Source organism: Rhipicephalus sanguineus, chromosome 1, assembly GCF_013339695.2.
Source record: "Rhipicephalus sanguineus isolate Rsan-2018 chromosome 1, BIME_Rsan_1.4, whole genome shotgun sequence".
NCBI lineage: Eukaryota > Metazoa > Arthropoda > Arachnida > Ixodida > Ixodidae > Rhipicephalus > Rhipicephalus sanguineus.
This window is the reverse complement of record NC_051176.1, coordinates 7,166,828-7,191,350: the sequence shown is the minus strand read 5'-3', so window position 1 is coordinate 7,191,350 and position 24,523 is coordinate 7,166,828. Positions and strand designations below refer to the sequence as shown.

General features: G+C 45.1%; 1 protein-coding gene across 1 annotated transcript in view; it reads left to right on the top strand.

The window, feature by feature from the left end:
- Positions 1 to 2,576: 2,576 nt before the first annotated feature.
- The window catches only part of LOC119389357 (cytochrome P450 3A29), a 185,240-nt gene continuing 163,293 nt past the window's right edge, over positions 2,577 to 24,523 (top strand). Inside the window, exon 1 of the mRNA XM_037656579.2 lies at positions 2,577 to 2,726. The gene's annotated coding sequence lies outside the window, so the exon portion shown is untranslated. The remainder of the gene's footprint in view (positions 2,727 to 24,523) is intronic.

The window sequence follows — 24,523 nt, the reverse complement described above, 5'->3', positions numbered from 1 at the left end:
GTTGCCCTTCCTTCGCAAACTCATAGCATATACAAAGGCACATACCTCTATGTCAGCGCTGCGTGTTCTTGTTGGTTGGATTCCCAGCCTCGCGGCGGCATTTCGAAGGCGATATGTAAACCTATCCTGCACTATACAATTAAGCACACGTTTCCAGGTAACTAATGTCAACATTAAGAGGATTGACTGTTGGGCTAGTTGGTGTCTAGACATGGGAACCATCGTTAAAAGCGCAACACCACACAACACAAGAGAAGACCAGACGAGCACAGGCGCAAACTAACAACTGATTTATTGAAGGCAGATCTCTAGGTATATATACCAACAGGCTGCGCAGGCGCATCGTCACAACAATCCTCGGAAAAATCAAACATATCGCGAACGAAAATCAATTGTAACTATATACAGCACAATGCAAGTGTCGCTGACACACTCCTCACCTGCTTTTCCGATTAGAAACGCTTCCAACGTTTCACGAGCCGTTTTTTGTACGCTTCTACCTACAATTTTTGCGCATCGGAAACACAATTCGAACATATCATGCAGTGGTCGACGAGATGGCTTCTCTCCTCGTTAATTAGATTTCTTGCGTGAGCCGGTCATTGAGGCAGCGCCCCATCTGGCCGATACATACTTTGGCGCAGGTCGGGGGAATCTCATACACCACGTTATGGCACACTGAACGAAACGTCGTTCATGGTTCTTTTTGCAGACTCCCTTTTTCCTCCGCACAGCTGAGCGAGCTTCTGGGGGGGCCGAGAAAGCCAACGGCACGTTGAACCGGCGAGCCACTTTTTTCCGGCTATATGTGACCTCGTGCATGTACTTCTGGCGTCTGGACGCCCACCAGGACCTTCGCGGCATCTAAGTAGCAACGGTGCTTCATCTTCTTAAGAAGCGTTGCAGCAATGGACAAGACGACCGACCCAGGGAAGCCGGCTGAAAACAGCCTCCCCAATTGAAGGTTAAAACTACCCTGCGCCTTGTGAATGCACGACTTCTGAAGAGCTGAATCTAAACAGAGAGTTGCGATGCCTCACCGTTTTTGAGTGAGCTGAATTGCACGGAAGGATCTCTTATTGTGCAAGCGGAGAGTACGCCCAGCAAACATGACTTTCGTTGAACGTCAATTGCAAACCTACAAAGTGAAGCTTACTTTCTTCTGGACGTTCAAAAGTGAAGGTTAGCCCTTTCCCGTGATTTCTAAAATTTTCTAGAACACACTTCAGCGCATGCTCATATGAGGATGAGCACTTCTTAAAAAGAACTAAGAAGTCGTCCACATAACGAAAAATTTTAAGGACCTTGTCATTGTTAGAAGAAATAAAACGATCCTGTAAAGAGCGATCGATGGATGATAAAAAGATATAACACAACACAGGCGCGATACATGAACCAATACAGATGCCTTTCTTTTGAAGATAAATCTGGTCGTCAAATTTGATAAAAGTGGTCTGGAGGTAAAATTCTAAAAGGGCTAGATGGTTTCCTACTGACATGCCTGCGGCATTTTGGAAAGCACCATTTTCATCAATGCAGTCTTTAACTGCGAGTATTGACGTCCATTACCGACTTCCATGACGTCGGCAGTGGACGTCGGTAATGAACGTAATGACGTATGACGTCCATTAGTACTTCCAAATTCTGTCCGGTTTCACGCTGTATCCATTTTGCGAGAACCGTTAGAGTTCTTGATTCGCATTGGTAAAGTCGGCATACTCGAGCGTTTGTGAATTTCAGCATAATAAAGTAAGAAACGTGGTCGATGCAGAATGGTCGATGGGACGAGGAATCTTGTTTGTTTGCAGCTCAGCGCCGTGTCCTCATCTCGCGCCGTATGAAGCGCTGTTTTGTTCACTTCATCTGCTATACAACAGCCAGCCCACTCAAGCATACTGCTCAAGAAACCTGCACCCGGTTCATGACTTTCAGAACGCGGAACAGCATCCAAACCTCCTGCATCACGGTTTGCGCTTTCCATACCCGTGCCGGATTGTGTTCAATCACCCGCCTTTCTAACTGACACTCCAACTTCAAGTGCGGTCATTAGTTGAGAGTGAACTGGACACGAACGGCTAAACCCTGGCTTGCTGGATGCATTATTTGACAAGCGATGGTGTCATTGATGGAAATGTAGGCGTGTTGCACAATGAACCAGTCAATCATGCTTCCATGTAGCCAATACAGAGCACACTCCGTTGCACTGCCGTATCAACATTTGAATAAGTTTCACTCATGCAGTTTACACTTGCACAATGCCTTAAAAATTTGATTAAGGTTGCCTTTTGGCACAACTGCTAAAAGATTTAAAAAATGAGGGATTCGGGCGCCACTTTCAACTGTACAAATGTATTTGTCTAAAGGCGCGTTGACGTCAAGCTGCGCCTTGAGTATTTTGTGCCCTGTCAAGCTACGGACAAGGTGGCCCGTGAAAAGGGTGCCAGAGGAGAGATGCAAGTAAAAGAGAGGACCAGCAAGGGGGAAGTTAATCGCCCGGCACGCGTCGCAAAAAACGAAGAAGCGGAAACACGACCCGGCCGGTTGTCCTCGGCCGCCCTCTTTTCGTGCAGCAGTGAGCTGGTGGCTTCTATCGGAGGTACAGCGGTGTCCGTTTCGTGGAGACTTGGACCACAACGAGGTCCCGCACCAGCGACAGAAGGAGGCGTTGGCTGCTACCGGTTCCGGAGGGAAGGCCATTGTTTTTAGGTCGCAGCCAGCCAGCAGAGGTGAGGCGCGCTCGTTCGGAACACCGACACTGCCCATATCGCTGTCGCGGCCTTTCTTTATTCGTTAACTTTACCGCAACGTAACCACCGTTTAGGGTCTCTTTCTTTGAGAAGGCGTAAAGTGCATTAAATTATGCAATGTACCATAAATATGGTCATACAGACGAACAAAGAGAAACAGATCGCTTAACTACCAGCTGACAAATTTTCGCATTGCGTACGCGCGGGCGGTAACTAAAGACCGACGTTGATACGCGTTTCAGACATTTCGTGCCCGCCTTGCTTGTTTTTATGTTTTTGCGTGTGTACTGCCACAATTGTAACCGTACGAGCACAAATATGAGTCAGCCTTGTCTGCTTCCCTCTTTCCCGAGTATCATGTCTGCTGTTCAGGTTAGCCGAGGGCCAACACACTTCATTCCCGCCGTGCAAAAATTCGAGTGCATGCTTCCTGTATATCATTTCGTTAAATCGCTCCATCTCAGGAATACCAAGACTCATCCTTAATAGGGCAAAGGAAGAAGTCATTCACGGTGCTTCCCCCTGCACTGCAGGCGCATGGAGCACTGTTTGTTTATTTCGTATTTATTGTTGGCAACATTCTTGCAACCCCACAATGGCATTACTGCAAGCCGAGTTCTCATACCAAGTCGGCATAGTTTATATACACTTCGATGATGGAACACGAAAACAGAAGGCCTAGTGTAACCGTAATAGCATATAACAATATTACCATACGTCGGCACATTTAGCGCAATATGCCAATGGTTAATGAAAAAAATTATAATACACACGTCACAACGATGAGAAAAAAGCACTGATATTGACACTGTTCTTGCGAAAACTTGCACTGAACTACAATTTACTTGAATGCCTTAAGACAGTACACGTGCGCGTACATCTTCAGCTTAGACCAAAGCCTGCGCCTGGATGCACGGCCGACGGACCACGTTTTCGCTGACTGTCTCATTTTTTTAGAGGTCGGGCACGGCGAGTCCCATTCATTTGTATGTGCACGACTCAAAGCCTTATCCACAGGCTGCGGCGCGAATCGGGAGTATATATATATATATATATATATATATATATATATATATATATATATATATATATATATATATGTATGTTTAAATTGCGCAGTGTGCCCCTACTGGAGGGGCGAACTACGATATTGGAAACAAAGAAAACCTAGAACACCCGAGTTTCAAAATCAGTCATATTGTGCGGAAGACGTCCCTTAAAATGCAGTCACATATACATCATTCCGATGAACCAGAGCGAGTGATGGGGTACTCGGCACTGTATGTGCGAGGATGGCCTCTCAGCTATATATTTTTGAAGCACGATCTTTTATTTATGCCTTTTTCTTCTTTATTTATACCGTTATTAGTACTAACTTGGCTAAGTATTCGTTTGTTACGCTCGATCTCCATTGCCTTTTCTTACGTGTTACGCGTTTGAAGAGTTCACTCCTACTCCTATTTTCGCAGAAATATTTTGTGTGAAGCTTAAAAGGCTAGTAAGAACATGTATCAGGTACTTGTGACGTTGGGAATATTCTTCGAAAGAAAAGCTTGGGGAATTCCTAATCCACTCTACCAAATGTTTCGTACTCTAAAATCCTAAGGTACAAGTCTTTCCTAAGTCCTCTAGGGATGCGTACATCTTACTGAGAAATAAAAGTGGCAGCGACCTAAAAGAACCTGCATCGGTTTGTTTCCTGAATTTATGTTCGCAATCGTGTTCATTCGTGGGAAGTAATCGACTACAAAAACGGGGCCGCGTTTAAGAGCTTGTTTCCTCGTAAGTTGGGAGCGAAAAACCGGCGTGAGCGAGAATTGGAGTTAGATGCGAATAAATCCGTAAAAAATATTCAGTCCGAGTGAAAATCGAACCCTGGCCTCCTGCGTGGCAAGCAGGTGTTGTACTGCAGAGTACAACACCTGCTTGAGACTGCCTCGTGAAAAAACGCTATCGGAATGCCTCTTGAACGCATGTCGTATTGCATGGCAGAATCGCGGAATCGCACGAGGCTGCCCACCCTTACGAATTGTTCAGCTGCGCATTGGGTACTTGGGCGATTTGCAAAAGGAAGAACTGTACTTGTAGGAACCACTTTGGGATTGAAACGGCCAATGTGACGAGCACAAATGTTCCTTGCCTTGCGGCACGCTTGAAGGCGATGCGCACGATTGCGCTCTCACCTCTCGAAGGTGAAGTATTTTGCTTCCTAAGTGCGCGTAAGCATTGGCTGGCCACTTTCGCAACGTGAACAGCTTTAGGATTGATGGGTATTTGCGAAAAATATCTAAGGTAGGAGGCTGTGTTAATAGGGACCTAGCTTTTCACCAAACGCGTGTCTCCTTCAATATTTTATTAACTATCCATATTTGCAGCCGCCTTTAATGAAGAACCAGTTAATTCTATGAAACCCTATGCAAATCGATGTACCATGTAAAGCGTTTATTTTCCCTTTATAATATGTAATATTTATTGCAATCATTGCATCAATCCGCGATAAATCTTTTTTTTTCGAGAATGTGTGAGCCGGTGTTAAAACGATGTAAGATATATTTCGGGAGTTTTTACTTTATTTTAATCTGTGAAACTTTCTTTCGTTATAGTGTACACCAGAGTAGTCCCCCTGACAATTTAAAATTAATGAAGCTAATTGCGGTAAACATGTTCGGCTAAATTTACCGTCAGATTTTCTGCGCTCAGATCGGCCCACTTCTTTCATTGACGTGAAGATAATGAAAGTATTGGCGTCCTTAGCTACGCCCTAACTTTGACCAAGTTGATGAAATTAAAACAGGACGCCGATGCAAGTAGACTAATAAATAATAGTTGTTGAGGTTTTACGCCCGAGAACCACGATATGGCTATGAGGGAAGCAGCAGTGAAGGGTTCCGGTAATTTCGACCACCTCTTTTACGTGTATTCAATCAAAGCAAACGGGCCTTTAGCATTACGCCACCATAAGGAGAGAAAGTAGGAAAAAAATAAAAATAAATCGGACGACCAAGATAACATGGCACATTTACGTACCGGAATACTTGGGTGGATTGCTAGATGCAACAGAGTATGATAAAATATCCCGAGTCTCTGCAAAAGGTGTATGCTCACCTTAATAATAAGTCACAACATGCGAATTTAGGTACTCATTTTATTGAAAAAAGAGCGTGAGATTTGTTAAATTTTATCATGATCTTCCGATGCGCAGAGGAAAAAAATTGAATGCATGTCATTTTTACGGCAATGAGTAGGTCGCAAAGGCGGATATTACTAAATGTGCGCGCAGAAGTTGTTCCTTAAAAGTTAGTCTATGCAATGAAAGCATCCTAACACGCAAGTCGTTCTTATTAAGAAATAATGAAGCCTTAGCCTAAACATATTCTGCAAAAGCGGGGGATATTTGCGTTTGGCCGGAACATTTTGGAGGGAGACTGTAAGCTGATGCTGATATAGACATTCATCCTGAGTATATACACATTCAGCACTGGCGAGCTTCACATTTTCAGTGGGTATACATACACTTAGTAATAAATAAATGACAGCCGGGAACCTTAGTCAAGTCCTCAATCAAAGATTACCACAAGTTTCTGAAACCCACAGGCACTACTAATACTTATGGCCACAAAATAGGATGTTATCGCCAATTGACTGTCATTATAAGTGTTGCTCTTGACATATCAGACACGATGAGGGTGGCGATTTGGGCTTGTTGGTATGGTTGCATGATAATTGCGCTACCACAATTATCATATCAGACACGTTACATTTCCACTTTAAATCTAATGTGAATATGGAACCCAAGTGAGGGTCTGTTTACTCCAGGATCGTGCCTGTCTTGTAGTTAGTCACCAAACTATATGCCATATTTAAGAAAACGTCTCCTCCGAAAGAAGGTTGTCTACTGACTGGTACATTGGCTTTCGACATTTACGATAGCAATTAGCGCGACCACTTGATGATCACCGCGACGGCAGCGCCTTGTAGGAGGCATTTCCCAAGGGGCAGTTCCGGAGGCACAAAAAACATCTACCAGCCAATCGCCATATCTTGTTTGCCGCATTGTTCATGATCAAAGGTGGCCGCTGAATGGCGGATAATCGCAAAAACTCCTTTGTGCGATCCGAAAAACCTCAATGCACACTCATTTCATAGTGTGTACTTAAAGACTATATGCTTTAAAGCATCGCACGTTCTACACTTGTCAAGTAAATAGTGTGATTTGGTGCGGATTGAGCGAGGTCGCCAGATTTTGACACCGAATTCAAATTTTCCGTTTTTCATTGGCCAAGTACGCCTTCATATCAAGGGCCTATAAAGGCTAAACATTATCGTAATTACCATTTAGTGGGCATTATTTCCAAGTGAAATGAATCTGACCGATTAACGCTAGCTCTAAGCCAATTAGCGCACTTTTCTATGAGAATCCTACCGAGCTTTCCTCTCTGCGTTGGTGTGTGCTGCAGTCTAAGCAATACCTTGTACTTTTAAAAACTTGAATACAGGGGCAGTAGGTCGCTACATCAGCCCAACCCACTAGCGATTGTGCCGCAGCCGAGCATGTGTTCCTGTAAGAGCCAACGTTAACAAACTTTAAGATGATCACCGGCGGCGTCGCATAGAGCGCGATGGCGACCATGTGCCTGGGCCGCAGATTCCTTAAGGCGGATGACGCAGAAACGAAATGTGCAAATATTAGCTTGGCTCACCGCTGTCACTGCTATAATACTCGCGACATCGGTAGAAAAATAACGTCCCATTGTTCGAAATGCGATTTAGAGGAGGCGAAGATGGGTGTCAGCAAGGATAGCCATGAAAATAGAAATCACAAGACGTGCTCGTCACGGAAATTCACTGCACGTCTTTCATTGCGCCTAAGTTTTTTTAGCTATTTCCACAATGTATTACCTGTCATGTCTTGAGATAAGACACGTTTTAATGCTGAATGGCAATTTTCCTTGTTCCATGAGATTTTGATTGCTGACTGAGGGATCCGTGTGTCACAAGATGTGCAGCCTGCCTGTTGCTCTTATCTGTTCTTGGGGGGTTACAAAATGATCGCGCAAGCTTATTCTCACACAGGCCATGTTGTCTGAATATTTATGTAATATGGAGTAAAAACCTTCGATTGGGAAATTTTGCTGATATAAAGTTCCCTTATATAAAGGAAAATGAAGCACTTGAAAAACTGCGATCGAATTTCGCATTACAGAGTACCCAAGGGTGGTTGGATTTTTAATGGACGTTCCCAACCGAATTTGTTTTCTGCTTACTAAATTTGACTGCAACCACAAAGCATTTTGCGAAGTGCTCTTCACGTTTGTCCAGGTTTTTAGCAAGATGAGCTGCTGAACCTGCCATCTTAGTTGTCCTAATATAATTTGTACGGCTTGCATTTTCTATCGCGTGCTTCATCGATTCCTTCTGATTGTAAACTCGTCATTTTAAATAACTTTCGCACCCTATCTTGCATAATGTGGGATTTATTACAATCTCTGTTTGACATTTTGCATTTTGCGCACGCCCTCCTCTTTGCGATATTCGGTGCTGTTAAGGCACGTTCGCATAACAACATTTCAGAATGTAAATACGAGAGGCAATCCGCTTATTGATATAGCAGATAGAGTACGTTTTGTCCTGCCATGCTCTCCACAGGGGACGCCCCTTATGTAGCTATAATTACGAGAGAATGAGGAACTAAACAAGTAAGCGGCGACTGTCACGGTATATACGCGAGAATGCGCCGCTCGAGCGAGCACGCATCATGGACCTTCATGCCCACATAACTCGCAGAAGAGCTCGCGCGAGCAAGGCAAGGCGGCTTACTTGCGCAGGCATTTGTTTACGCGAATCAAACAGTGGCTTAAGCGCAGCCACTGTTCATCAAGTCCAACTTCCTTCTTCGCGTAACCAAATCATCGAGATAATTTGGCTCGCGTTTGTTGGTGTGCACAGCGAAGCTTCCTTAAGGCTACCATGGTTTCTTCTACAGGAAGCGAAAACAGAAGGAAATTGGCTAGCGTTTTTAAATCCATTCGCAGTGTGGTTCGTCAGAGAAGGCCCGGCATCTTTCACCGATTCTACAAACGAACGAACATTTGTACCACACGCGATTGCTCTAAGCCTGTGCGTACGTCCCCCGTTTGGAAAAAAAATGTTTGTTCGTCTAATGAACGCATACAGGATTGTGCCCCCAGGCTCCAGTCGGTGCTACCCGCGCGCATTATGGTTTAAAAGTAGGCTGCCGGCTAATATGAAATAATTCTGACCAGCTAACGGCTTCGCTATTGTGGCTTCCTGTTTTGTGTGCTAATAAGCATTTGAATGGTGCCGACAAACAGAACACTCATAGGAGAACTTGCTTGCTACAATATCGGGTAAAACTAGCCTCTTGTACCCTGAAATCTGTTATTCCTGTCCAACAATCCCTCAGAACTATTAGTTTAAAAAACACTTGTTTGATTCTCTATGCGCTTCCTTGAAAAGCAGTCTATAACTTTGGGTGATATCGCTGAGGAAACACTCCTGGTAAATATAAAAACATACAGGGAGTACAATGTTTCCCGGGACATTGTGTTTTGGTTTCAGGTATCAAAGAGCACGAACCCACACGCGCAGCTATATATACATATCTCTGAGAAAGTTACGTAGGTTCGGTGCGTATGTTGTTAAAAAAAATGAAGATCCATACCAAAGAGACTATAGAAAACTTTTGGAGTGGTGGTCACGCGTGCCCGTCCAGGTGGTGAGCTGAAACCTAGAGAACTGGCCGGCGGCCATCTTGTTTAGTGCAAACGGAGGCGTCAAGTGCCTGCAACTGCCCGAGTGGCCTGAGCACTTGGCCGTTTAGTTGCATGAAAATACCAAAATTGTATTACCTTGATACGTACCGAAATAAGCATTACATTAAAGTATGACAAAGAGAAAGATAAATGAATGTTATTACATGAATACTATGTCATGCATGTCATGTACTCGATGGCATACATGACATGGTCTTGGTGCTCTCGCTGCCGGTAATAAACTTGATACGATCTGAATTTGGTATGGAATGGCAATACTGTGTGACGAACATAAATTACGAATCATGAAATGACTATCATACCACGCATGTTATGTAGTGTGCCATGAAAAACAAAACACGGTCTTGGTGATTTAGCTACCGTTTCATTAACTTTATATACGCAAAATATGTTATGGCATGACATATGTTGGTGACGAACAGAAATCAATCAAATGAATCAATCAAACATGTATTTAAAACCATTCTTTACACATTCTTGGGGGTCATTTAGGCGAATAAGTTGTTGCAAACAGCTTGAAAGTACTGAAGGCCCTTCATGACAACACTCTAGACACCGTACTGAAAAATAAAGCAAATATATAAGCGTATATTGTGTGTAATAACTAAAGCCTATTAGAATTGAGCTTCTGTGTCACAGTGGTCATTGAACAGGGTTATAGAATAATAAAAAGCAGTGAAACAGCGTAACTCTTATGTCCATAAAATAACAGCGCAAAAGACGACGGACGAACACACAGAGACAAACGAGCGCTGACTTCCAACTGGTTTATTTATGCGGAAACAAATCTATAGCACTCACATATCACAAGAAACAGAAAATTACGCCATGCGCAGAAAATCCTTTTTTTTTATGAAGAAGAGCTATGGAAGGAGTGCTCACGCACTGATCACCAAGCATCCCTATTGCAAAAACCAGCGCCGTTCCAGTACCCCCAGCGTGATACCAGTACGTTTCTTGGCGCTGGACCGCACTGGGAACACTGGTACACGCTCGAATTCACTGGGGCTCCGGTGAAAGCACTGTGAAAGCGCTGGGTCGCACTGGTAGAGCCACTGGCTTTGCCGCTGTGACGCTGGCGCTCACTGGGAAGCGCTGGAGACGCTGGAATTCTCACTGGCGTGCGCTGCAGCACATACTGGAGCCTGCACTGTTCTGCCAGTGCCGCACGCTGCTTTCAGTATCGTGCGTGGCGGAATGCTTTGGTATCGTTGAATATCGAATGTCTGATTCGATGGTACCGATAGATGCTATCCTGACGGGTCCCGAACATGTGTCACAAATTCTTCCTTGCCAGAAAAAGACCAGGAGATGCGCACTATTTTTACGGTATACGTGATATGACATATATATGTGAAATCACGGTCACTTTTAATGTTTCCCTGTCGAATGGGGAGAAAAATATGCTAATAACCCAAAGCAGCCAACAGTGATCATTTTGCTTTCTACCACGCTTTTTTTATTAATGCAGTGCCAATAACGTCGTTAATTTTTGCGGAGCACGTACGTAGCAGCAATGAATACATATTTGGTGCATGCCGCTCATATATATATATATATATATATAGATAGATATATATATATATATATAGATATATCAGTTTTGCATCCGTGATGTGTGGCGGTAATGACTTCATATTGTACTGTGTATAAGTCTGGAGGCGTTTGTCTGCAGATACAGAGCAAATCGTTACATCGCCGTGCAGTTGGCACGTACTAATTGAGAGCTGGCTTCGCGACCTCTCCCAACGGAGGCGAGAACAGCAGCCGTCGATCGATATCGCCACACCGGAAACGCATCTAGGGCAATTCTTGCACTTCCACTTACTTCAGCTATACGTTAGGTAACAGTTAAAAAGGTTCCGAGGCAAAAATGCAGAAACTTCAACCATCGCAACTCATCTGCGCCGAGATCGTTCCTACCCAGTGCGGCTTCCAGCGAGTGTTAGGCCTAGCGTACCGGCCGAGTCCGTCTACATACCACCGGCGCTTCTTGGTTTAAGCACACGCAAATCCAACGTGTAAGAATTACTGTAAAAGTATAGTTTGGACATCCTTTAACCCAAATTAACTATTTTTTCTTGTGTACGGTGTCCGCACAAGGAGCGATGACCATCGATGCGACGCGCTTTCAGCAACAAACGCAGGCTCACCGGCCGCACTCGCCGGTACTTCTCTGACTCATACGTCAGAACACATACCTGTCAACCGGTACGCATTAGTGAACTAACACACCGGCATCTTTTTTCACCTAATTGTATTTTTTTTTTGCGGAGCGGTTTTATGGTTGTAGAAATCGATAGAACTGCAAGTCAGAATACAGACACGCCCGCCCCACAGTAATATCGTCGCTCGCGCGAGAAAACTACTCAGTATGAGTTCATGTAGGCGCGTGTTTATCGAACGAGTCATCATAAATCTTCTGTATATGTTCATCATTAGCAAGGCCGAGAAACGGCTGTTAAAAATCGGCAGTAACAGCCGTCAAACTGTACCCTGCTCCTCGACGTATTTGATATTTTTCGGACTTAAGACGGGAATTCTTAAATAAACCTAGCGCTCTTCCCATTTTGGGCATTTCATTCGTTGCCGGCCACCGTTTGTTTGTGTCTAATAAAGAAGCAAGCGTCATTTGGAAAGGAAGATCGCGTCTTCCTTGAATACGCGACACCGAAATATGAAACGAAACGCTGTCTTACTGTATTGACTAGCCCTTTTACAGCGACGTTCACGTGTTTCAGCGTGGCGCAGTGGTAGAGGGGAGCGACTAAAAAGGGGTCTCCCTTTTCGGAGGTGCACTGAGGTACGGGGGCGGAGTCACGCAGCCGCTCCTGGCCGCATAGAGCGGCCAGGAGCGGCTGCATGTTTTCAAAAGTCTTTTTTTTTTTTGCGCGGGTAGGAACAACGCTGTGCAGAAGAGACCTTTAATCGCGATTTGGCTAACCTCAGAGCCAAACTCGATCCGTGTCGGCCCCGATCGCGATCAAAAGTGTTCGTACGACACCGGTATATGACACGGTATGAAAGCAAGCTTGACGGCTCGCAGAAGTTCGAGCCATCGTGGTGACCGCTGTTATGACGGTGGATACGCAGGTCGTTGAAGGCGCACGTAATATTTCCAAGGTTATTGTCGTGATCGACTTGAACATAAGCATCCTGTATTCCCGAAAAATCTGACCTGGAAACTGGACTCGCTTGAGCGCTGGCCAGACGTCGGCTGAGTTCAGTAACGAACTCTGGAATTAAAACTGCTGAACGAGTTGGCTGGGTGAGTGGAGCATTAGTTAATGCGCGCTAAATATGTTAATACTTTAATGAGGACGCGTCCAATGTCGACCGCATCCTGGATTATTACGTTGGCCGTCGTTCCAGTACCAAACAGCTACTTGGTGGCCCGTGGGCTGGCCGTATGTCGTATCGGTCGTATCCAATCTTTACTCGCGCGTCGCAGGCGCACGAATAATAAATCGAGCAATGTTGCAGGAACAAAAGCAACAAACCGTGTATCATTGTATCACCATAGAGAAAGGTATCACTGCCACCGTCATAACAGCGCCGACACCACGATGGCTCGAACTTCTGCGTGCCGTCGAGCTTGCTGTCACACCGTGCCATAATACCGGTGTCGCACGGACACTTTTGATCGCGATCGACAGCCAACGTATCCAGGATGCGGTCAACAGTTCGGTATTGAACTCAGCTGACGTCTGGCCAGCGCTCAAGCGAGTCCAGTTTCCAGGTCAGATTCTTCGGGAACACAGGAGGCTTATGTTCAAGTCGATCACGACAATAACCTTGGAAATATTACGTGCGCCTTCAACGACCTGCGTATCCACCGTCGTAACAGCTGTCACCACGATGGCTCGAACTTGTGCGAGCCGTCAAGCTTGCTTTCACACCGTGTCATATACCGGTGTCGTACGGACACTTGATCGCAGTCAGGGCAGACACGGATCGAGTTTGGCTCTGAGGTTAGCCAAATCGCAATTAAACGATTAAACCATGCAGCCGACCTTGATGCAGCGATCAAATGTGCCCGTGTCAGCAGAGAACATCGTGTCAGCCTGTCGGCGCTGTCGGGTTAGTCGGGTCCATGCTCTGCAGTGTTGTCCTTCCTACCCGCGCAAAAAAAAACAAAAAACAAAAATAATGACTTTAGAAAACATACAGCCGCTCCACGCAAAAAAGAAAAAATGGAAGTGACGTCAGGAAACGAACAACAAAAAGAAAAGTGACTCCGCCCTCGTACCTCAATGCACCTCCGGAAAGGAAGACCCACTAAAAAGCCACCAAAACATGCCCGCGTTGCCAGACCACTTTTTGGTGCTGTCCCTAGGAAATTCCAAGCGAGATGTACCTAGCCTAGTCCCGTGCCTCTACGTGCGTGCGAGACGTTGATCATGCGCTTTAACCATGGAAATGCAGGTGGTTTGATTTAATGGACGCACGAATTAAGGTGCACACTTGCTGCTTTCTTTGGGAAGGGCCACTTTTTGACTAAGGGGCACGTAGTTCGCAAGAATGGGGAATCAGTTTTGTTTCAGCTCAATGAGATCACTGCGCAGACATAGCCGCACAGTGCATTAGGTTTCATTTTTGTGTTAACCTTGCTGGCGTATCAAGCGCATTAGTTTACGAAGCGGGTTCTTTTTGGACGACGAAGTTTGAGACATGATCGGAACAGCTATAGCGTGCTATATATTCATATGAGCTGCTGTATGGGCCTTGTTTTGTGGTTCCAGAAAAGCCAGCTTTTCCCAAAAGGTGCCTTAGAAAAACGTTTAGCTCCAACATTCCGTGATAGTCACCGAATAATCAATATTATTGCTTGTTTTAAACAAATGCTTGTGGCGATCGAGCCACCACGCGAACGAGCGTCACGCCGAAGCCGGCCTCCCTACTTGGAGCACAGTATGTGTGTACTAGGCGCAGCGATGCAGATTGCTTATTTTCTCATCAGATCAGTGGAGTTCCCGGTGCCTACCGAACACATCGTGGTGATGAATCTAGGCCATTCTCAACCGATATATGTCGCATATGCATGCAGGGCTCCCATCGCATGCGTGCGGTATCAAGCCGATATATGAAATAACTTTTTTTGCCTAGCTGTTCTTTATGAAATATTTTTTTTTCATTGCTGTGCTTTTCACATATCCTATCATCAGTGAAAAGGAGTAGCCGGGGCTATACAGAAGCAGCAACATCTCCTTAAAATCATATATTAAAAAAAGTATTTGTTTACGCCAGGAAAATCAATGCTCCTCACCACATAATGCTTCGCTGAACCGACCAATGTGTTACGAATGCACATTGTCGGCTAAGTGTATATACAGTAAAACTCGCATACATCGGAATCAAAGGGCATCACTAAATAGTTCGACATACCCGTAATTAAAAATGCATAAAAGGCCCGTTGAAAGCCTAAATATAGTAAATGGTACATGTCTTGATATATACTGAGTATGTGCAGCTCAATGAAACGAAGACAAGAGAAGACACATAAACGACATAGCCAGTCCATGTCGTTTATGTGTCTTCTCCTGTATTCGTTTCATTGTGCTGCACATACTTAGTATGTATCAATAAATATTCATGTCTCAGACTGTCCCTCGAGACAATTGGTTGTCCTAAAGCTGCTGTGAAGCCGTTAAAATTTTCCCATTACTTATTTTTCATCAACCTGCTCGTGTGAAACGTGTACGTATCGGACCAGACAACACTTTGCGCCACTGAAGCAACCTGGTGATACATCTTTCCGGCAACTAATTGCAGCCACAGGTAGTAAGCTTCACAGCATGGCATTTAGTTTTCGTCGCATTACACTCCTGTGTAGCGGTAAAACTTACAAAGCAATTCCTTCATTGTGGAGCGCAACGAAATCTGTGCTGCTCACGCCGCCCATATTTTGACTCTTACCCTGCTTGTTTACGCCATGCTTGCACTGCCTCTTGGATCCAATGCACCATATTTGCATTATATATACGTGCTACAACATGACAGATTCACTATTGTCCGCTTTATGGCATTGCAGTTGTGTTATGCCACAAAGCATGCACTGTGCATCGACAATTCGTTGTGCAGCGAAGCCCACTAGCAAGGAAATTGTAACTGCCACATACGTTACCTGATGCTTTGTCTTCTTTAATGACAAAAAAGGCGCCCACGCAGTCTCCATGGAGTCACCGTACGAGCACCCAATCGTCTAATAAATGCGCAAGTGCATAGCAAATTTAAGTTTCTTCAATTATTCTACCTGCCACGCAAACGAATTAGCAGCAAACCTCTACATCAGAGAACAGACCAAGCCACTTCTTGGAATAGCTTGGAATAGTGTCATGGAGAAACTTAATTATGCCAACAGGGATTATTACAAGGTACCAATGAATCAGGTGGCCTGAAGCGTGATTTCATAGTGAACTTACTGTACAATTGCGACGAGGCGGCGCTACGGATGTCTACTTCAAACGCCAGCTGCTACATCGCGAAACAATTCGATATACCCATTATTACAAACCGAAAATACGCCTGTAAGCTTTAATATTCACACGTCTCGGACAGTCTCATGAGATGACTGATTCCTTTAAGTTGCTTCGAAGGCGTAAATGTTTTATCAACCACTTTGCGCCAGCGAACCCTTCTCGGCCACGAAGGGCTAGAGCTTCACAGCGTGACGTTTAGTTTTCTTCGCATAACGCCACTGTGCAGCGGTGAAGCTTAACAAGGCAAATCCCTCATTCTGGAGCGCACTGAGTTGACAGCAGAGTCGATGACGTCGTAATTGAGGCTGCTGGTAGTCACTCAGTCACTTCTAAGCGAACACTCGCGCGGTAACACAACAAAGCATGACACCGATACACAAAATCTTTAAAGCAGACACGCCATGCGCCTCTGACTTCAAGTTTCAACTTGGCTCTCGTTGCTCTCGTCAACTTGACTAGGGCATTTCTGGGTACACCAAGGCGCTAGCTTTGCTCGGCAGCACAAGGTAGCCAACATGAAACATGCTTACACTGCTAACATTGGGCGATGTTTAGGTGGCTGTTTAGTCTCGTGCGTGGTAGAGTACTCGCTTGGAGATTCAGAGGTGGCGAGTTCGAATTCTTGTGGAATAGTTTTTTTTTTCATACGGCTTTTTTTTTTCTTTTTGTGTTGCACTAATGCTTTCTATATGACCTTCTTTACTAATATATTTATGTAGGGAACGTAGGCACCACCGTTTTAACGCTGTAGAGCCGTTTTGCGCTTGCGTACCCAGCGCCTCCCAGTAAAACGCCGCTCCAGCGGCCCAGTATCCAGCGCGACGCTGGGCCCATAATCAGGCATGGCACTGGACGCTGGTACCCAGTGGCGCTGGGTTTTGCAATAAGGATATCAATCAGGTCAGCTTCTGTGATCTCACGCGTAATCTGTTCCCGGTTTTTAGCGACGACACTCGACTTGACAAACAACGGAACGCACCCGCAGCGACAACAGGGATTAGCTAGATTGCCTTGCTTATATTTTTCTACATTGTATTTGTGTTCAGAAAATCTAGAATTTAGGCACTTGCCCGTTTGGCCAATGTACAATTTTGCGCACGATAACGGTACATGGTATACAACGTTCACTGTACACTGGACAAACTTAATCTTGGGCTTAATAGTGCATGCTGCAACTTTTTTGCGGTTCAGGTGAGTGATCCTGCAAATCTTAGACAACTTATCAGGTGCAGAAGATGCAACACGAACATTAGCTCGCTGAGCTATTTTTTTCAGATTGTGGGAAAGAGTATGCAAATATGGCAGAACGGTGGTTTTTTGCTTTTGTGCAGCCAACCTGCAAGTTGATTGCTCAGACGTGTGCTCCTTTCTGAGTGAACGCTCAAGTATTGAGGTGAACCAAAACGTGGGAAACCCCGCATCTGTTAAACGAAGAGATTGTCTGTTAAGGCTCTCGGTCATGACATGGGAACATGATTTCTTAAGCACATTAGTGAAACATAGCTTAACTATGCTTCGCTTGAAGAGTTTTGAATGCGCGGAGTCATAATGAAGCAAAGGTTTGTTTGCGCGCGGTTCATAAATCCAACACGTGTGCTCGTCACTAAATGTTACTTTAAAGTCTAGAAATCTGATAGTGTTGTCTGTTACTGTTTCATGCGTGATTATCAATGAATGCAGAACTTCCTGCAAGATTGTCAATACATCTGCTACGTCGACTTTCCGCGAAGTGCTGCTGTCAAATAATACCAAGTGATCGTGTACAAATCTAAAAACAATGAATACGTTAGTGCTCTTTACGCGCATGGAAATTCGTTTGTCTAGTGAAGTTAAAAATATATCGCTAAGTATGGGTGCAAGGCAGGAACCAATGCACACTCCTTGCTTCTGAATATAAAGGCAGTCGTCCCAACTGACGTAAGTCGCGTGCAGGTAAAAAGCGAGTAACTCTAAAAAATTGCTAACAGGTAGCCCAGTGGTGTTCTGAAAATTACCGGCATCAACCTTGTCAATGCAATCTTCAACACACTTCAAAATTAGATCTTGTGGCAAGGAATAGTAGAAATCTTTCACGTCTACCGAAATAGCAGTGAACATGGTTTTATCGTGTCTTCTAAGGCACTCAACAACCGCCTCTGAATTTCTGATCAAGCAGGGATCTTCAATCACAAGGCATTTCAGCTTGTCCTGTAAGAACCGAGCGATATGTTCTTGCTAAGTTTGCTTCTCCGAAACAATGAGGGGCAGTCAGACTTGTGCACTGAAAGACACCTGTAAATGGCCTAATTTACTACCCTCAATTGACACGTTTCTCAAGTGAAAACCTAGAGCACAGCTTTTTTGCTACAAGTTTTAATTTTGCAAGCGACATGTCGTTCTGAGCGAGAAACACATTTGAAATGGCAGTAGCTGCCTTAGATTTGAAAGTGGCAATTCACAAAACTCAAAAGCCACCCTCCTTGTCAGCAGGCAGCCCACACAAGGATTGTTCCTTTAGGAAAGTCACGGTGTACAGGAGGCTTCGACACGGTGGTCCTGGTCTCGAAGAGCACCCCAACACCTTCGGCTGTGCAGTGGTCACTGTCTTCTTGAGGCACCAACCTAGAGACCTGACTGACGATGGACAGAAGCTCCGGTCTTGTTTTCCTTGGCGCGACGGCGTACTTGGGACCCAGCTCCAAAACCGAGTGCACCTGATTTGATAGAACAATTCCATCTTCCGTGTGCCCGATGCGCTTACGTCTTGCGGTCTCCGTGGAAACCTTTTTCGCAGCTCAAGTAAGCAATGTTGCCACGTGAATTCGGCAGTCTGATCCACGAGGGTGTAGTGATACCGAATTTGACGCTGAGCTTCAGCAGTACCAAAAAGACCATGAAGCTGCATGAAAAGGTAGTTCCGATGTAGCCCTGCTTGAGCAACCAAATATCCCGATTTACTGCCATTGCGAAACTCTTATGTCATAACGAAAACTACAATAAATACAATAAGTATACCAAGAAAGAGAACAATACATTACTTGAAGGTTACTAGGTCCATCCACTTCTTTTCACACACAGGCGTCATGGAATCATTGAAAAACCAAAACCACCGCAGTGGTGTCTGCGCAAGCAGGCGCTTGGTGAGTGGCGTCACCACGGACCCGAGCCAACGGCAGGGGCTTCGGCCCCCTCCCACGCCTCGCGGTGCGCGGGTTTGCCGTGTCCGCAGAAAAGGGGCCCCTGGGGGTTGAGCCGACGCGGGGTGGTTGGACCTTCTAGGCCCCCTGGCAGAGGCTCCCCGTAGAGCCGATTTCCACTGGGCTGATCCACCCAGTGGAAATCGGCTGGTCGCCTTTTCCTGTCCTCCTCTTCGATCTTTTTCCGTCCTATTTCCTCTCATTGGTGTCCTGTCTTCACCCAGTGGAAATCGGCTGGTCGCCTTTTCCTGTCCTCCTCTTCGATCTTTTTCCGTCCTATTTCCTCTCATTGGTGTCCTGTCTTCTCTTGTCTTCTGTTACTTTTTCATTTTCATAGGCAGCTGGGGTTAACCTTGTGCGGAGTAGCCAACCTTGGTTGCTACATATTTGGTTATAGTGGCTGTGTACAGCTTACGATGGCAAGCCTGGTTCATGTACAAACCCTGTCGCGTCCTCTTGTTGGGCTGCATGGTGGGCGGTTGGCACAGCTGCCTAACCTTGTTTCACATTCATGGACTGAGCGTTCCCTAAGCTTCCTGATCGTTCTCTCTCGAAAAGAGGGCGCATCGAGGAAACCGGGCAACTACATGGCCAGCAGAGACAGAATGAAACATTCCCGCACCTCTACGTTCTTCATAGCTCCAACCCTGAAAAGAATATGAGGTCAATTTCACCATTCACAGTTGACAAAGTACTTGCAGATATGAAGCGTGGATACTTGGGCAAGTTGGTAGGTCATAATAGAATAAACGAATAGCGCAACGGACAAGGACAGAGGAAGGTAACAACACACAGTGCTGACTTTCAACAATGATTTAATAGCGGAGCGAAGTGCATATATAGTAAAAATAATGATTAAAAAATGCACATGCGTAGGAGGGTGCAGTTAACAGCCACTGCGATACAATGCCAGCAGAACTCTTGTCACTTATTGATTGAGCTGGAAACCAGTACACACCTTAAAAAAGATCGAGATACGCAATCTCTTTTTGCAATAGCGCAACTGATGGGGAACTTACTGTAGGACCCGGCTACGAAGTTAAGAAACTGATATCGTATTGGTATAGCGCAGCTCGTTTGAGCATAAGGAGGCTTCGGCGAAGAAGAAAACACAGGCAACAGGATGAGCGCTAAACTTCCAACTTTTGTTTACTGCATGACCCTACAGCACATTATATGGCCCACCTCACAATGTACCAACTTGCCCATTCTGCAGTACTCACGAAACTGGCTAGCGGCGATCTCCTCCTGTACTTTCGCGACAAGCTCCAGCATCCAAAATTGACTACCCTTATTGCATTGGGAATCGTTGAAGTATCTGTGACCCCACATCGGCCGATGAACTCGAGCAACGGAGTTGTTTCTGATGACGATCTTTTGAACCAGAGTGAGGAGGAGCTGTTAAGGGGGTGGAACGAACAGCAGGTAACCAACGAGCAGAGAAATAAAACAAAACGTGACAATAAAGGCATTCCCACAAAGCATCTTGTAATAACCTTTTCATATAGTGTGCTACCAGGGACTACAACATCAAAGTCAGACCTTATATCCCTAACCCACGCCAATGTTTCAACTGTCAGAGATATGGCCATGGTTCGCTGAACTCCCGTGGCCGCCAAAGGTGCGCAAAGTGCGGTGATCGTGATCACCTGTCAGACAACTGCACTAGCGGCTCACACACTTGTGCAAACTGCGACGGCCCACATCCAACATACTCTAGATCTTGTACAGCGCCGCCGCTCAGGCCATAGACACAACCCCAAGTGTGCTGGCTCAGCCATCACGTAAGGAGCGGCGAGAATCTCTCCACCACTCAAAGAAAGAAAAAAAAACACAATTACGGGGCGAGAGATGGCTCTGTAATCAAACGAAACACATTTCGCTACACACAGCACTCATTTGTTCATCTAGCAAACGAACAAATCATTATGAATACACAGACACAAATTATGCAATGGAACTTTCGAGGTTTTATCAGAAATCTTGATGATGTCCAAGAGCTCCTCCACGAATACAATCCAAAGGTGTTGTGTGTGCAAGAGACACACTTAAAATCAAAAAAACGTAAACTTCTTTTCCCAGTACACTGTTTTTCGTGGGGACCGCGATGATGCTGTCGCGTCGTCTGGTGGCGTCACAATTATCCTTGATAAAACTGTCCTCTGCCAGCCGCTGCAATTCCAAACGGTCCATGAAGCGGTTGCTGTTTGAACTGTGCTGTTAAACAGGATTGTTAAAGTATGCTCTCGTTACATCCCTCCGAGGTACTCCCTTCAAAGGCAAGAGTGCCATGCTCTGATAGAGGAGCTGCCGGAGCCACATGTAGTAACTGGAGACTTAAAATGAAAAAAAAAATCCGTAAACATGGGGTGGGTGCTCGAGCCGACGTTTCGATAAGTGGACTTGCCTTCTTCAAGGCTGGAACTTCAAGGCTGGAGACATAAACGTACACAGCATACTGTGGGGCGACTCCCGCTGTGGTACGAGAGGACGATTAATAGAAAACTTCCTTTTTTTCTACTGGAGCATGTATGCTAAATAAGAAAGAAGCTACATTTTCCAGCACTGCACACAACACTTACTCATCCATAGATTTAAGTATTGTATCCTCTACACTTGTACCATAAGTCCCTGCGGCAGTGACCACTTTTCTATGTTTTTCAAGGCAACAAAGCAGTGTGAATGTTTGCCGCAGGCACTACGCGGGAAGGTGGACTTAGCCAATTGGGAGACGTTCCGAGACCTTACGTATACGCCGCGAGAAGAAATACGTGCTCTAAGCATTGATGATGGAGTTGCTTAACTAACAGCAGTTATAGTAAATGCCGCCACTAAAGCTATCCCCAGAACATCTGGGCGGATGGGCAAACGGAGGGTGACAACTAGAGTTGTAAAGATGCTCGCAGGAAGCGAAATAAGGCATGGGGACGACTCAGCGACATCCCAACTGCGGAAAACCTAATAAATTTCAAGCATGTAAAGTCGCAGGGAAGAAGGACGCGCCGACAAGCCAGACGAGGAAGTTGGCAAAAAAAAAACGTGTCAGGTATAAACGCTTACACTGATGAAAGGAAAGTGTGGAACAGAATAAAAGGGCAGCGGTCATACTCAATACCTCTGGTGAACACTAATGGAGAGAGCCTCGAGGACCAGGAAGACTCTTTGGGGGCACATTTTCAGTATATCTCCGGTTCATTACACTACACAGACTCATTCCTGAGATACAAAGAACAAAAAGAGCGGTACCCATTAGAAAGTGCAAAGAAGCTGAGGCCTACAACCGTCCTTTTAATTTAGCGGAACTCCAGGCATCACTGAACAGCTGCAACAAATCTGCTCCTGGATTTGATCAGAACGTTTATGAACTGATAAAACGCACGTCGAAACAAAGAAATCTCTCTTCTCCCTTTTCAATGATACGTGGTCTACTGGGTGTATTCATTCTGCTTCTAAAGAAGCTTTCGTATACCACTTCTGAAAGAGATGAAAGATATACTATTGTCTAGTAGCTATAGGCCCATAGCGTTAACCAGATGCCTTTGCAAATGTATCGAGAAAATGGTAAACGGACGCCTGTTACATTTTTGGAGAGTTACAAGTTGCTCGACCCCTATCAGTGCGGTTTTGGAGAGGGCAGTCAGCAACTGACCATCTGCTTCGCATTGAGGCGGATATTAGAGACGCCTTCATACACAAACAATACTTCTTGTCTGTGTTTTTGCGCATTGAAAAAGCATATGACACTACATGAGGATTTGGAATTTTACGAGATCTTTCTGCTATGGGCGTCCGCGGCAACATGCTGAACGTCATTAAAAGCTATCTTTGTGATCGCACATTTGGATTAAAGCTTGGAAATGCTTCGTCTAGGTCATTTGTCCAAGAGAACGGAGTGCCGCAAGGGGGTTTACTTAGTTGTACACTCGTTATTGTGAAGAAGAATTCACTCCGCACGGTTCTTCCACGCTCAATGTCTTACTCAGTATACGTTGATTATGTTAAACTAGGATTCGAATCATGCAATGTTGCTATCTGCGAGCGAAAGGTGCAGCTCTGTTTAAACAGGTTATCTACATGGACAGATGCAAACGGCTTCAAAATAAACATGCAGAAGAGCACTTGTGTGCTATTCGCAAACAAGAGAGGTGTGACGCCAGTCCCCAACATTTCCATCAAGGGCGATGCGCTTTCTGTGAGCTACGTACCTAAATTCCTTGGAGTAATTCTGGACTCTAGACACCTTCATCTCCCATCTTAAGTATCTGAAAATTAAATGCGTGAGAACACCGAATCTGCACAAACGTTTATCGCGTACAACCTGAGGTCGCGATCCGAAGTGTCTTCTAAACTTATATAAATGTCTAGTGTGCTCATGACATGACTATGGCACCATTGTATACGATTCTGCAACCCGAAGCGCAATAAAAACACTAGACCCAGTGCACCATCTTGGCCTAGGTTTAGCTACTGGGGCTTTCAGAACAAGCCCAGTGCAGAGCCTCTATGTTGATTCGAACGAGTTGTCACTTCCAGGGTTGCCAATGGTGGCTACTTTTCGCCAAATTGGCGAATTTGAGAGGCCCGTGGCGACCTAAAATTATGAATGGCGACATGGCGAATTTTTGGCGATTTTCAGCTTAGGTCTCCACTGAGTTATGCATCCTAAGCTCAGTGCCTTCCCAACGAATGAGCGGCACTATTCTCTGTATTTTTCTGAGTTTTGAGGTGCACATTGCGCGCCGTTCTTTATGTCCGTCCTGTAACTCGTGTGTATCTCCTCAATTCATCTAGATGCTTCTAACTCAATTCATCTAAATGCTTCAGAGCTTCGCTAAAGTTTTGGTTCTGAAGGGGCTAGATGATGGGTTGGTCGTGTGTTCCGGCCATTTGTTCCGCCAAAGCTCCAACTATTCTGAATAGCTTGGCGACCTATTCACCGCTGCACTATCCCCTAATCGAGCTCGTATAGCGAAGATGGGCGGATACGCGGGTGTTCGTGCAATAAAAAAATTATTTATTCAGGCATTTTCTACTGTTCTCAGTGAGCGTGTGCAATGAAAACAATTGCTATATAACATTTTACAATGTCTACCAGTTCAATTATAACGCACTGAATTGACACGGGTAGATATAAGTGATTATATATGAAAGGGACAGTGGCGTCCGGTATCATATTAGTTCACACTGAAAGGCATAAGACTCACTAATGAACGGTACCTGTAAGAATTCTGTCTTACTACTTTCAATAAACCTGTTAATTCCTTTTTTTTCATATGAGGGGATGTAAAGCTGTCTACAAACAACGCCTTCGCGGCTTTCGCCTAAGG